Source organism: Amblyraja radiata, chromosome 9, assembly GCF_010909765.2.
Source record: "Amblyraja radiata isolate CabotCenter1 chromosome 9, sAmbRad1.1.pri, whole genome shotgun sequence".
Lineage (NCBI taxonomy): Eukaryota > Metazoa > Chordata > Chondrichthyes > Rajiformes > Rajidae > Amblyraja > Amblyraja radiata.
The window spans coordinates 43,459,235-43,473,108 of NC_045964.1; positions in this window are offsets into that span (position 1 = coordinate 43,459,235).

Below are 13,874 nucleotides of genomic sequence, written 5' to 3' on the forward strand. Positions count from 1 at the left end.
TGTACTCCACAATTTGAGATTTGTAATATTTAAAAAAATCACATGTGGTTAAAGTGCACATTGTCAAATTTTATTAAAGGCCATTTTTATACATTTTGGTTTCACCATGTAGAAATTACAGTTGTGTTTATACATAGTCCCCCCCCATTATTTTGTGACCACTTTATCATCCCAAACAGGAACAGAAATGTATTATTTTGTTCAAAGTACAAAGTGCTGGAGGAACTCAATGGGCCATGCAGCATCTGTGGAGTGAATGGACAGGTGACATTTTGGGTCAGGACCCAAAACATTGCCGGCCAATTTCCTCCACAGATACTGCAATGCCCGCTGAGTTCCTCCAGCACTGTGTTTTGCTAAAGATTCTAGCATCTGCAGTTTATTGTGCTTCTGGAATATTCTCTTGTTAGGAATGTTAATTCAATTATTCATTGCTTTGATACAAATTCATGAAAGTAATTTGTCCTGATGGTTCAAAAGAATCAGAACCAACTTTTTTTAAGATAAGGGAAATCCGGTAATTCAATTAAACATATTTCAATTAAATAGATTTCTTTGCAAGATGCAAGTTGCCCGATGAAAGTTGAAAAGATGATTGCGTTTAATTATGACAATTGAAATCCATTCATTCAATTGTGCATTAAACATTTTGTAACATATATCAAATGGTGAAAAGAAACTTATGGGCCTGTCCCACTTGGGCGATTTTTCAGCGGACTGCCGGCGACTGTCAAGTTGCCGGCAGTCGCCTGAAAAACCGGGACTGGAACGGCGACTGTCAGAGTGGAACACACACAAACACATCGCAAAGGCGGGGGCCTGGGCAAGCGGGGGAGCGCTGTTTGAAATTCACACGGTGCAAAGCCAAAGTGATACAGACACACACCGCGATGAACAGGAAGGTTGGCTAGCACAGTGTACTTTCAAAGGGGAGAAGGGGTGGAGACAACTTTTAAGAAGCCAGACAACTTTTAATAAGCCAGAAATATACAGCTGTGAAGTACGGCGTTAGTCGGTTACCCTTGGTTCTGAAAACTCCTGCTTACAATTTTTTCCCCCAATGAGTCAATGAAAATGACCGGTTAGCAAAGGCGATTAACTAAAACTACCTACGACTACCCATAACTTCACGGCGACCCCACTACAACTACACCTACAACGACAGGATTATCGATTTTCTCCATGGCGACCAACATGTTGAAATATTTGCGGCGACCATACTGAGGCCACGACTAGTTCCCAGAATGCGACCATGAAGGAGACTCACCAGAGACCACCAGCGAACATGTGGCGACCATGTGGCGAGCGCAGAGTCTCCTGCACTCGCCTAAAAAGTTGCTTATGTGGGGTTAGCCCCATTATGGTAACAAAATATTTGTTTAAATTATACCTTTGAACAAGCATATAAGAGTTCTAGACAAAATAAGGTTTGGTGAATCTTATTTTTGTGAGATTTCATATGAAGGCATAGTTTAAAATAAATCTCAACAATCACCATTATTAAGAAGCTTATGTGTGGTTTTATGGTTGATTGATACATTGTAGTTGGTGAGAGAGCTGGTTTAATTTAATTCTTAGTTCAGAGATACAGCAAGAAAATAGACCATTAGGCCCCCTGAATCCACGCCAACATTCAATCACCCGTTCAAGTTTGTTCTATGTTATCCCACTTTCGCATCCTCTCCCTACAATTTACAGAGGCAAATTAACCTACAAACCTAAGGTCATAAAACATTTTGAGATGGTGCACATCAGACAAATTCTGATGGCTAATTATAACATTTTCCAACAGAATGGTAAGATGGTGGCTTAATAACAAGCGGTACCTAGTGACCCCATCAAACATGTTCACATCCCACCATAATAGTTGTATTCTATTAATTGATATGAAAACTCTTTTGGCCAAGACCACAAGAAATGGCAGAGAGTTGAAAACATAGCCCAATCCACCACACAGAGCCTGATTGATTATACAACTCCTCCAGCTCCAGCCCTCCCTATCAATACCATCTGTAAACATCGAAACCCCAGACATTGAATTGCCAGTCATGTCCTTCTCACAACTATGTTTTGGCAATGACCACAACATCATAGTCCCAAGCACCAATCCAAGAGCTAATCTCCTGACCTCTCCTATACCTCAGGTGTTTGAGTCCCAGCTACATCCTCATAAATCTTCTCTGCACTCTAGAGAGACACAAAAAGCTGGAGTAACTCAGCGGGACGTGCAGCATCTCTGGAGAGAAGGAATGGATGACATTTCGAGTCGAGACCCTTCTTCAGTGGTTAGGGATTAGGGAAATGAGAGATATAGACGATGATGTAGAGAGATAAAGAACATAGAATTTAAAAAAGTAACGATGATAAAGGAAACAGGCCATTGTTAGCTGTTTGCTGGTTGAAAACAAGAAGCTAGTTTGACTTGGGTGGGGGAGGGATAGAGAGAGAGGGAATGCCGGGGCTACCTGAAGTGAGAGAAATCAATATTCATACCACTGGGCTGTAAGCTGCCCAAGCAAAATATGAGATGCTGTTCCTCCAATTTGTGTTTAGCCTCACTCTGACAATGGAGGAGACCTAGGACAGAAAGGTCTGTGTGGGAATGGGAAGGAGAATTAAAGTGTTTAGCAAACGGGTGATCAGGTAGGTTCAGGCGGGCTAAGCGAAGGTGTTCAGAGAAACGATCGGCCAGTCTACGTTTGGTCTCGCCGATGTATTAAGAACTCACATCTTGAACAATGGATACTGTAGATGAGGTTGGAGGAGGTGCAAGTGAACCTCTGTCTAACCTGAAAGGACTGTCGTGCTCCCTGGACAGAGTCGAGGAAGGAGGTATAGGGACAGGTGTTGCATCTTCTGCGGTTGCAGGGGAAGGTACCTGGGGAGGGAGTGGTTTGGGTGGGAAGGGATGAGTTAACCGGGGAGTTGCAGAGGAAACGGTCTCTGCGGAAGGAAGAAAGGGGAGGAGATGGGAAAATGGCTAGTGGTGGGATTCCGTTGGAGGTGGCGGAAATTTCGGAGGATTATGTGTTGTATGTGACGGCTGATGGGGTGAAGTACTACATTACATTACTGTGCTCAATTAAGTCCATAACATTTCTCCAAACCTCCGTATGTTGCAGTTTTGCCAGCAACATCCCTGGATTCTCGAGAGAGGTGACTTTCATTCCTTTTTAGAGTTGTGGAGGGCAAGTTGTGTTAAGTTCCTGGGCGTGCATCTTACTGAGGATCAGTACTGGACCCAACACATCAGTGCAATTACCAAGAAAGCTCATCAATGCCTCTACTTCCTTTTAAAATTGAGATTTGGTATGTCGGCAGATACTCTATTGAACTTCTACAGGGGTGCTGTAGAGATTATACTGACTGGTTCCATCATAGCCAAATTCAACAACCCAAATACTCAAAGGAGACAAAAGAGAGTGGTAGACAATGTCTGGCCCATCACATGTACTGATCTCCCCATAATCAAAGGGATCTAAAGGAGGTCCTGCCTCAAAAAGGCAACTAATGTCAAAGTCCCACAGCACCCTGGTCACACTATCTTGCTCCTGCATATGGCAGAAGACACAGGAGCCCAAACACTGCAATCACCAGGTTGAAGAGCTGCTTCTTCCCAGCAAATATCAGGGTCTTGAATACTACACAACACTTAACCTCAGCCACTGGAGTTTTCTGTGGACTGCGTCTTTGCTTGCAGTTTTGCACTATTATGGCCCCCTAGTATTATAGTTATTAATATATTGTATGTTTGATTATAATATATTAATCTGTGTTATTGTGTTTATGGGCCTGTAAAGCTGGAAAAAGTAAGAATTATATTGTATAGGAAGGAACTGCAGATGTTGGTTTAAACCGAAGATAAACACAAAATGCTGGAGTAACTCAGAGGAACAGGTAGCATCTCTGGACAGAAGGAATGGGTGACGTTTTGGGTCGAGACCCTTCTTCAGAATGTCTTTGTTCTGTGTCGGCACATATGACAATTAAACACTTCTGACTATTAGAGCAATATTCACACCAAGTGCTCTGCCCATCTTAGTTACAATTGAAGAGACATTTTGGAATGTAAATACAACATGTGGCTCAGCCAAACAATTCACAATAACAACCTTTGTTGCGGCTAATGGATTATTACCAGCTTTAAAATTCACTCTTGAAATTAAAGAACATCACTTCTAATGTAATTGATTGTCTGATGATTCAAATACACCAATAAAGGGAAATGGACTTGGAAAGGAGAATGCAGTTGAAAGAATATTTCAAGTGATAATCAATAGAGTTTTAGAGTTGTATAGCACAAACACAGACCCTTCAGCCCATCTTATCCATGCCGATCAATTTAGCATATCAGGATAGCCAAATTTACGTGCATTTGGCCCAGACCCCTTTAAACCCTTCCTAACTGTACATCTGTCCAAATGTCTTTTAAGAGTCATAATTGTATCCACTTCTATAGCTTCCTCTGGCAACTCATTCCAGATTCAAAGCACCTTCTAACTGAGGTTTCTTTTAAATCTCTCCCCGCTCACCTTAAGCCTATGCCCTCTAGATTTAGAATCCACTACCCCAGGTAAAAGACTGAGCTGACCATGTGCCCGTAAGAGATTAATATTTATTCCATTTAATATATTTTAAGAATGGTTACATTGTTCATAAATAGTAACAGCACAATGATCATTACCGAGATCTGATCATAAGATTACTGAGCCTCATGACAGATGTTACAGATTAAACCCCAGACAATACAATATTGTGAAAGTTCATTGGTAAAGTTGATCTTCACAATACTCCAAATGATAAATGGATTTCACGTCGTGGTGACTTAGCAAAAGATTTGTTGCATTTGCCACATCTCCTTAAAGACATCTTAAAGGGATTCAGAAACGGCTTCATTTCCTCTGTTATCATACTACCGAACTGTCTCCCAAAGCTAGGGTACATTCTGGATCTTATAATTTACCTAATTGCAGAAGTTGGACTTTTTCTTTGTAATTGTAACGCTGCAATGCTGTAAACTATACTCTGCACTCTGTTATATATCCTTTTGCTCTACCTGTTGTACTTGTGTACAACCTGATTATAGTTGTGTATCGTTTCATTTGACTGGATACACACAAACAACATTTTTCACTTTATCTCAGTAAACGTGACAATAATAAACAAATGCTAATCTCCTTCAGGCCATCCCTTACAGTCTTACAGCCAAAGAAGTACGTTCTGAAATGTGGTATATGTGGCAACAGCTGAACTGTAGCAGCTTTGCAGCAAGTTCCTACAGACACCAGCACGATAAGGGCAAGAGAGCCTGCAAAATATTGACGTGGATGCTATTGAGAACTTCCATGTTTTCCTTGAAATAATTCCATAAGCTTTTTCACCTTTCTGAGATTGCAAAGAGGAAACATTCCACCTAAAAGAAAGCACTTCTTTCAACATGAATTCCCTTTTCACCAACATTTGGCAGGATTTTAGTGCTTAACACTCTAGAGTTTGACTTGAATCCAGTTTCTGAGTCAGAGGAAATGCTGCCACCATGCCCATCTGCTCCATGAAGCAGAGCAACTTGTAGATTAAATGTCAGTGTCACCTTCTTATTGCAGTATGTACTTGCCAATAAGTTACTATTTTTCCAATCACTAAATCATACTTAGTCATAGGACTGTACAGCACAGAAACAGGCCATTTTACATAACTTGTCCTGCCAAATGAGATACCCCAACCAAGCCAGTCCCATTTGCCTATGTTTGGCCCATACCCCTCTAAACCATTCCCATCCATGTCCAAATAGCTTTTAAATATTATTTTGTACCTGCCTCAACTACATCCTCTGCAGGCTAGTTCCATATACCCACCACCCTCTGCATGTAAAAGTTGCCTCTCAGGTTCCTTTTAAATGATTCCTCTCTCACCTTAACCTGTAAATTTCTACAAGAGTGGAAAGCAGTGGAAGTGCTAGCACCACTAATAATTTAGTTCGTTTCACTGGTGATTTTAATCAAATTTCAAATGCATAACAATTTTCTAACAAACCCACATTCATCGGTGATTGATGGGGTAAAAAACATCCAGCAAGACTCCTGAACTCTGCTGGTGATTTTGATGACAGCAAAGAATCAGGCTTTATTGGGAGGAGCAGCTGATACTGACCTTGTAGGTTCACGGATTAATGATGTAGGAAGGAACTGCTGATGCTGGTTGACACCGAAGATAGGCACAAAATGCTGGAGTAGCTCAGTGAGACAGGCAGCATCTCTGTAGAGAAGGAACAGATGATGTTTCGGGTTGGTACCCTTCTTCATACATTAATGTCATAGATTAATGATGATGACCTGGGTAAAAGGTGTGACAAATATTTCATTAAATGCTTGCTGCTCTTTACATGATGAGGATGGTAATGAGAATTACAATTTTTTTCAACATTGAGATACAAGCAGTGCAGGAATCTAATCCAACATGAAATGAGGTGTGCAGTGAATCATACGAGAACTGTAGAGGACAGGAACAGGCCTTTGGCTCACAGTGCTTGTGCCGAACATAATGTCAGATTCCAGCGAGGAAAGATAGTTTTCAATTCTGCAGGAGTGATCTTATGATGGCATTAATAAAATCTTAAAATATTTGCATTTAAATAAATTTAAACAAGCAAGTGGCAACCATTTTAATTTTATTGACTGCGTGTTTATGAAATTACACAAATTGCACGATTTTGGAGTCGCTTATTTAGATTTATTTACATGTCAATAAATTAATTTATATTAGAACTCATTTACCTATTTTAGGAGACTTCATATTTTGTGCGTGGAAGTTCATGTAGCAATTCAAATATTAATTAACATTGTACCTAAGTCTTAATTTTACAATTAATATGTTCTACAATGGAAAATTAACATAAAGATTTAATTATTTAAGACTTTGATGGGCACACATTTCAAAATTTAGTTTAGTTTAGTTTATCGTCACGTGTCAACAAAAGTGACAGTGAAACGCTTTTGTTATGTGCAAACTAGTTAGCAGAAAGACAATACATGATTACAATCGAACCATCCACTGCGTGTGGATGAGATGTAATGAGATAGAAGCACCAATATATTTCATCTGATATGAGGATGGTGTGAACAGGATACTTCAAAATGAAAGCTTCACATTTCCTTACACTGAAATTAGAAGCTTAATTACTTTGTTGACACAAGTCCACAATCCAGTCAGGTAACTATTTACGGTGCAAGCATACTTGTACTGCAAAAAGAAACTTGGTATGAGCAATTGGCTCCAGGTTAAGATTAAAAGGTGTTATATGAAATATATCACCAATAAATATTTGTTAACTCTTAAATTTTCTGATCCTGTCACCAGATTTCGAGAATTTTAAACGAGTATTCAATGAGTCAGTGGAGGCATCAACAAATGGAACTCACAAGTGGATCCTGGCAGAGACACTGGCCATGGTAATTTAAAAAGGATATACTCCATGATGGGACAAATGTGAACAGCATAAGACAAACGTGCTAGGTGTACCTTTAAGAGTAATGTACTATTGAAAGTGTTTGTGATTCTCATTATTATCCTCAATAAGAACATGAGCAGTAAGTATTTAATTAAATATTTGTCACATTCTTCTCCTTGGATTTCAAGTGTACATGCATGATTTATAATACCTGCCTTTTCCAAGACAGTGATCCTAACTGCACCAAATACAATCTGCAGGCAATGCATCTGAGATCTTGCTTCTTTTTGGTAAGTGCCGGCATAGACATTGGTTGGTATTGTCCACCATATGATCTTAATCAAGCAGAGCACATTTAGTGATTATCGACAATTCCGCTCAATGGAGCCATACAGCACTGAAACAAGCCCTTCGGCCCAACTCGTCTATGCTGACCAAATTGCCCCATCTAAGCTAGTTGCACCTTTCTGATCCATGTACCTGCCCAGGTGTCTTTTAAACTTTCAGTGTTCTAAGTAACAGGGTTCTGCCAGTCATTATACGTTATTTAGTGAGATTCCAGTACGAGGAAAAATCAGAGAGCTGCGAAGGGCTTGTTGCTAAAGAGCTTTAATGGCTCTTGGCAAATTTAACCTCCTTCATCAAGCCAAATACAAACACCATTGCAGCATGGAACATCTGTGACAACTGTTGCACCATTATGGATCACAATAATGTTCATTCTTCAAAGTGATTAGGTGGGACTGAGCGAAAGGACTCTATCTAGTATCCTGTGAATTATCTCTGTAAATTGTTCCTAGTGTGTAGGGAGCAATTAAATTGGGATAACAGAACTGGTGCGAACAGGTGATAGATGGTCGGCGTTGACTTGGTGGGTTGCGGGCCTGTTTCCACACTGTATTCTTCAATCAATTCAATCAAAACTGTAGCAAATCTGACATAGAAGACTCCATTCTTATTCTAATGGAGCATTTAACGGTGTAGGTCCATTGTGGTGAGAATTTGGTTTCCCTATTGTAAGAAAGACCAAATTGAGAACAACTAAAAATATATTAGATTGGAAGTGTGGGTAATGTGCTGTTTCACTTGGAAATAGTGGCAATCAATGCCAACAAGGAACCAAAAGGAGGGAGAAAGTGCAGGTTAAGCAGGTATGTAAATAAATTACTCATCTTATATTGTTTAGGAGGGACAACTATGGATTCATAACATTTTTAATTGTATAATTAATAAGAACCTGAAAATTGCAACCCAATTAAATTACAATTGGCAGACTACTGATCTGACAAGCTGTAACTCAAGAATCAATATAACCTCCCACAAAACATTCATATTTAATAGCAACCAGATAAACCAACGTCTCAAGTTCAATTTTCAAACAACTTAAATATATATGTTGCAATCTAATTCTTTTCAGGGAAACTAAACCAGTTTCCTAAGGGTTTCACACTTAAATCATACAAAGACATTGAAAGTGGCATTTTGACGTTTCTGATTCACTCAGTAGGATTATGCACACATTTTGCCACACTCTATGCTATGCTATTTTGCCACACACACTTTGCTATGCTTAGTTTAGTTATGCAGCATGGAAATGCCATTCAGCCCACTGAGTCCATGCCGACTATCGATCACCCATTCACATCAGTTTGACTTTATCCCACTTTCGCACACACCTTCTACACACTAGTAGCAATTCACAGAGGCTACTTGTTGTGAGGCAAATTAAACTACACTACTCATAATTTACTTAACTTTATTTAAGCTTTAAGCAACTTATTTCTTCAATACATAAACTCAGTCCACTAAGTCAGCCTACTATCTCCTTAAGAATATATCAAGGGTTAAAGGACTTATGGTTCAACAGGATTTGGAAAAACTTGTCCATGCATTTATCTTCAGTAGACTTGACTACTGTAATGCTGTCTTCACAGGTCTCCCTAAAAAATCGATTAGACAACTGCAGCTGATTCAGAATGCTGCTGCTCGAGTCCTCTCTAAGACCAAGAAAGTGGATCACATCACTCCAGTTTTGAGGTCTTATACTGGCTTCCAGTCTGTCAAAGAATTGATTTCAAAATATTACTGTTGGTTTATAAAGCACTGAATGGTCTAGGGCCAAAATACAGTTCTGATCTTCTGCTACATTATGAAACATCCAGACCTCTGAGGTCGTCTGGGACAGGTCTGCTTTCAGTCCCCAGAGTCAGAACTAAACATGGAGAAGCAGTGTTTAGTTTTTATGTAGGGATGTTACAAAATGGAGATGTTAAAAATCAAGCCTGTAATTTATCCTATCAGATAGAGCATAAAAAGAACTTTAATTTGATACCTAATTCACTTTTATATCTTCAGTATTAAAAAAAAGTTATGGTCATAATCATACTCGGTTATTAGCATCTTGTTACCTATTGCATTTGGATTGACAATCTTGCATTTCCTCTTCGGAGGCATCTGAAAAATGTAAAGAATAAAACCATTGAACAGCATTAAGTAGAAACAAGTTTTTATTTGCAGTTTTTGAACAACAAAATTCCTAAAACAAGTAAAATGTTAAAACAAATAGTAAATACCCAACAAAAAATTCATGTTCATCATTGTCATCAAATCAATTAAATTCATCTAAATTCAATTACTGGATCTAAACTTCTATCCCATTCGAAAAGGCTAAAAATAAATTTATAAATAGCCAAAGTATCCAAATAACAAACTGATCTCGTTCAGATCTGGGGAGCGAATCATCACTCCCTGACGAGCTTAATGTGTTTTACGCACGCTTTGATAGGGAGAACACTGATGTGCCTTCCCGGGCACCCATTCGCCATGATGATATTTCAGTCAGTCACAGTCACAGAGGCCGATGTCAGAAGATCCTTCAGGGGGGTGAACCCTCGGAAAGCGCCTGGACCTGATGGTATACCCGGCCGTGTCCTAAAAACCTGTGCGGACCAACTGGCTGGAGCTTTTAGGGACATTTTCAACCTCTCACTTCTGAGGTCTGAGGTTCCCACCTGCTTTAAAATGGCATAAATAATACCGGTGCCCAAGAAGAGCAAGGTGACGTTCCTCAACGACTATCGACCAGTGGCACTAACGTCTGTGGTGATGAAGTGCTTTGAGAGGTTGATTATGGCACATATCAACTTCTACCTCAACAAGAACCTCAACCCACTGCAGTTCGCTTACCGCCACAACAGAAGAACGGTGGATGCGATCTCACTGACTCTCCACTCCGCTCTGGACCACTTGGACAACAAAAACTCATATGTCAGGCTGTTATTCATTGACTACAGCTCGGCGTTTAACACCATCATCCCCTCCAAGCTGGTTACCAAGCTCTCAGATCTGGGTCTCTGCGCATCCCTCTGCAATTGGATCCGCGACTTCCTCATTCACTCTTCTTCTTCTTTTCGTGTCTTTGAAGCTGGTTGACTATATGACAGTTTCCCATTCCTTTACACAGTCCTTTGCGTTTTTGTTGAACACTGCAAGATCCTTTGAGCTGCACTGGTTGGGTAGTAGGGGGCAGACAAGGCAGTGCTGCATTGTATGGTCCTCTTCTCCACATTCACAGGTGGTTTGGCCAGTTTCATAGCCCCATCTGGCCATGGCAGCTTTTGATCGCCCTGTTCCTGTTCTCAGGCGGTTGAGCGTCTTCCACTGGACCCATGGTGCTTCTGAGCCAGGAGGGAGGGCTTCATAAGGAGGGATACCCATGTCAGTAGATTCACTGACTGTCCGTATTGATGGAAATGTGTCATCCTCGATAGCAATCAGCACAGGAGAACCTCAAGGCTGCTTACTCAGCCCCCTGCTGTACTCACTCTATACCTCATGACTGTATAGCCGGACATGGTGCAAACTCCATCATCAAGTTCGCAGGCGACACCACTGTTGTGGGACGAATCATTGATGGTGACGAGTCAGAGTATACAAGTGAGATTGACCGATTGACCAAATGGTGGCAGCACAATAACCTGGCTCTCAACATCAGCAAAACCAAGGAACCGATTGTGAACTTTGGAAGGGATAGAATAGGGACCCACAATCCTGTTTATATCATGGTGGAAAGGGTCAAGAACTCCAAAATCCTGGGCGTGCATATTTCCGAAAATCTTTCCTGGTCCCAGCACACTGATGCAATTATAAAGAAAGCACATCAGCACCTCTATTTCCTGAGAAGATTACAGAGAGTCGGTATGCCAAAGAGGACTCTCTTGAACCTCTACAGGTGCACAGTAGAGAGCATGCTGACTGGTAGCATCGTGGTTTGGTTCGGCAACTTGAGCGTCCAGGAGCGGAAAAAATTGCAGAAAGTTGTGACCACTGCCCAGTCCATCATCGGCTCTGACCTCCCCACCATCGAAGGGATCTATCGCAGTCGCTGCCTTAAAAAGGTTGCCAACATCATCAAGGACCCAGACCATCCTGGCCACACACTCATCTCTCCACTGCCATCAGGTAGAAGGTACAGGAGCCTGAAATCTGGTGCATCAAGGTTCAGGAACAGCTTCTTCCCCACAGCCATCAGGCTATTAAACTCGCCATCAAACAAACTCTGAACTACGGTACACAAAAATGCTGGAGAAACTTAGCGGGTGCAGCAGCATCTATGGAGCGAAGGAAATAGGCGACGTTTCAGGCCGAAACCCTTCTTCAGACTGAACTATAACAGCCTATTGCACTTTATCTGTTTATTTATGTGTATATATGGTCTATAGTATATAGACACACTGAACTGTTCTGTGTTTATGCTTACAATACTCTGTTGTGCTGCTGCAAGCAAGAATTTCATTGTCCTAACTGGGACACATGACAATAAACCCTCTTGACTTGAGCGCCACTGATGGCAGGAATTTGTAACAACGCTATTTTATGCACCACATATATGGAACATAACTTCCAGACAAATGCAGGTCCGCTCCAAATCTCAGTTCTTTTAAATTGGGGCTGAAGACTTTGCTGCTTGACGCTGCTTTTAATTACTTTTAATTTTAATTAAATTAAATATTGATTAATTTCTAACACTGCACTGTAATTTTTATCCTTGTATTTTATACTTGCCTTATTCTATTTTAGCTTGTTTTTATTTTCTATTCTTTTTGACTGTTTTTAATTGCTTTTTAATGTTTTGCGCAAGGCACTATGAATTGCCTTGTTGTTGAAATGTGCTATATAAATAAACTTGCTTGCTTGCTCGCCAAAAACCCGATTCAAGTGTTTCCCGTGAAGGTAGGAGAGAAGGAGCAGCCAGAAGCAGCGAGAGCTAATATTGGCTGGAAATCGGTGAGTCAGAGGGAAAGGCTGAGGATTGGCTGAGAGGTCGGCAGCAGGTGAAGGAGTGCAGGGTTTGGCTGAGGAATTTAATTTGCAAATTGGTAAATTGGCAAATTAGGCAATTAATCAGCCATTATAAGCAAGGTTGTTCTAGGGGAGCGGTCTTGTCGGGGAGCGGCCTTGTCGAGGGCAGTGCCTTGTGAGAAAAGTGCGAGTCTTTGGCTCAAGAGTCTTCAGCGAGGAGGCTGAGGAGACTATGCCAAAAGTTGGAGAGGATGGGACGCGATGAACGATATGACGGGTAAGCTGATTCAGTGTGAGGCTTGCAGGATGTGGGAGGTCAGGGACACTGATGGTGCCTGGCTGGTAGAACTGTGGAAAGTGTGTCCAGGTTCAGCTCCTGAAGGACCGTGTTGGGGCACTGGAGAAGCAACTGGATGACCTCAGGACAATCTGGGAAAACCAGAATTTCCTGGACAGGACCTACAGTGAGATCGTTACACTGAAGATACCCGAAAAGAGAAGGTGGGTGACGATGGGGAGGGGAAGGGAAGGAAGCTTGGAGTATAGGAGACCCCCAGGGGATGTACCTCTTGAAAACAGGTTCACCCTCTTTAAAGCTGTCAGGACAGAAGAAACTGCCATTATGAGCGGGGGACGGGTCTGCGAGTCACAAGGTGACGCCTAGGCAACACCGAAGAGACACATCAGGCAGAGCTGTGGTAGTCGGGGACTCCATCGTGAGAGGTACAGACGGTTTTCTGCGGCAACAGGCGGGAGTCAAGGATGGTGTGTTGCCTCCCTGGTGCCAGGATCCAGGATGTCACGGACCGATTGCAGAATATCCTCAAGTGTGAAGGGGAGCAGCCGGAAGTGGTAGTGCATGTTGGCACAAATGACGTTGGGAGGAAGAGGAAAGACATTCTGCAGCGTGACTTCAGAGAACTCGGAAGAAGGCTAAAATGCAGGACCTCCAGGGTGAATAGTTCTTCGTGCTGGTGAGGGCAGGAACAGGGAGATAGAGGATCTGAATATTTGGCTGAGGAGCTGGTGCGGGAGGCAGGTATTTCGATTCTTAGACCAATGGGATCTGTTTAGGGGGAAGGGTGAATTGTACAAAAAAGACGGGTTGCACCTTAACAGCACGGGG